Raw genomic sequence first — 2,471 nt, forward strand, 5'->3', positions numbered from 1 at the left:
TAGAAATACTCATGCCAATCCTCTTGGTGATGAAGAACCCGTTCACACACAATTTTAAGAGAGCCTAGTTCCATAAGAGCGTTATATCGACTCTTTACTTGATGAAAGGCGTCCTTTAAGATGTGCTATATCAATAAGGTGAGAAAGCAACATAATGGGAGTAATACATGTATTAATTATTTCATTTTCTATTCTACATAAAATACATAAATTACATAAATACTCTCTAACTTACACATGTAATAGTTAGTTATGTCTAAATTGTCAATCAAACATAATACCCCTTCTTTTTGTATTTATATGCCGTCCTTACTAAAAATGATGGACCATTTTTCTTTTCATTTTGGTTGAGTTGTACTCCATATGTTTATTTTGACTTGTCATTGTTTGACACAACCATCACAAAATCAATGCATAAATAACAATGTTCTTCCAATTTTATCTTTGATAGTTATTAGTCTTGAAAGTATGAATTTGAAATACATAGAAAAACTAGAGATTAATTCAGGTTCATTAGTCAATTAATTAATCAAAAGAAATTAATTTATTGTCCATTTATTGAAAACTGGACTTCAAGAGAATAATAAAAGGTACAATGACAAACTTACATAGTCGAGCATGAAATTTAAAATAATGACATATAAATAGAAGTTGATGGAGTATTAATTTTATATATGAATAACTTATTTTCCATCTGCCTACCAAATAAAGTAAAAAATATTAAAAATTAAAACACAAATAAATTATCTCATATCCAGCTATTAAACAACCATACAATGTAGTTTTCTAGTCCATTTAGCTTGATTCCTATCTCTGATGCAACTGAATTTGTAAATTTTCTAGTCCATTGTAAGGTTGGAAGAAGAAATTTTATTTTTTATATGGGAAAAGGGTCAAATGTTTTTCTAAACTATTTGAAAAAATCTAGATATACCTTTCGTTTAAAGTTTGGCTCACTCATGCCCTCGCCGTTTAGATTTTGGCCCAGATATGCCCTTATGGGCGTTAGTGGATACGCTGGACATATCCAACTTATTTTTTATTTCTTTAAATGTCACATGGAATTGTCATGTCATTTTGACCTTATCAGATAACATTTATATGAAAATGAAAAGAGATCAATTATGCCCCCAAAAAGATCGGATATATAAACACCTAATTCGCCCATAAATCAACCCCCTTTAAATAAACTATCCGACCCATTTTCAACAATTTTGTTTAATTTTTATTTTTTCAATAAATTCCAAAAATGAGCAATTGATTAATAAAAAATAGGAAAATATGAAAAAAATATAAAAATTAACGCCAAAACTTCACAAATAAATATAATAACCTTAAATTCAACAATTTTAACACTTTTTTAAAAATTTTATTTTTTCGATAAATCCCAAAAATGAGTAATTGATTAATAGAAAAATATGAAATAAATAAATAAAATTAATGCCAAAAATTTAAAAATAAATATAGTAACCTTAAATTCAACAATTTCAATATTTTTTTAATTTTTTTTTTGATAAATCTCAATAATGAGTAATTTATTAATAAAAATAGGAAAAATATGAAAAAAATAAAATAAAATATTTACGCCGAAAATTCACAAAATAAATATAGTAACCTTAAATTCAACAATTTCAACAAATTTGTTTAACTTTTTTTTTGGTAAATTCCGAAAATGAGTAATTGATTAATAAAGTAGGAAAATATGAAGATAAAAAAATTATTGAAACTGTTGAATTTAAGGTGACTATATTTATTTGTGATTTTTGGCGTTAATAAATTTTATAGTTTTTTTTCCTTCATATTTTCTTATTTTTTATTAATCAATTACTCATTTACAAGATTTACTGAAAAAATAAAAATTATTTTTTTTAAAACAAATATTGAATTTAAGGTCACTATATTTATTTGTAAATTTTAGGTGTAAATTTTATATTTTTATTTTCAAATTTTCCTTTTTTATTGATAAGTTATTCCTTTTCAGGATTTGTCGAAAAAATAAAAATTTAAAAAAATTTGTAGAATTAAAGGTTACTATTTGTGAACTTTTGGCATTAATTTTATATTTTTTTCATACTTTTCATATTTTTATTAAACAATTACTCATTTTCGAGATTTATCGAAAAAAATAAAATAAATTTAAAATTATTGAAATTGTTGGATTTAAGGTTACTATATTTATTTGTGAATTTTTATCGTCAATTTCATATGTTTTCTATTTCTTATTAATCAATTACTCATTTTCGGGATATACCAAAATAATAAAAATTAAACAAAATTATTAAAAAATGGGTCGGATAGTTTATTTAAAAGGGGGGGGGGTAGATTTATGGTTTGGATTAGGTGTTTATGGGTCCGAATCCATTTTCATATAAATATCTTGTGGTAAAGTCAAAATGACATGGCAATTCCATGTGACATTTAAAGAAATGAAAAATAAGTTGGATATGTCCAGCATACCAGCTAACGCCTAT

The sequence above is a fragment of the Solanum pennellii genome, chromosome 9, assembly GCF_001406875.1.
Source record: "Solanum pennellii chromosome 9, SPENNV200".
In the NCBI taxonomy this organism is placed as follows: Eukaryota; Viridiplantae; Streptophyta; class Magnoliopsida; order Solanales; family Solanaceae; genus Solanum; species Solanum pennellii.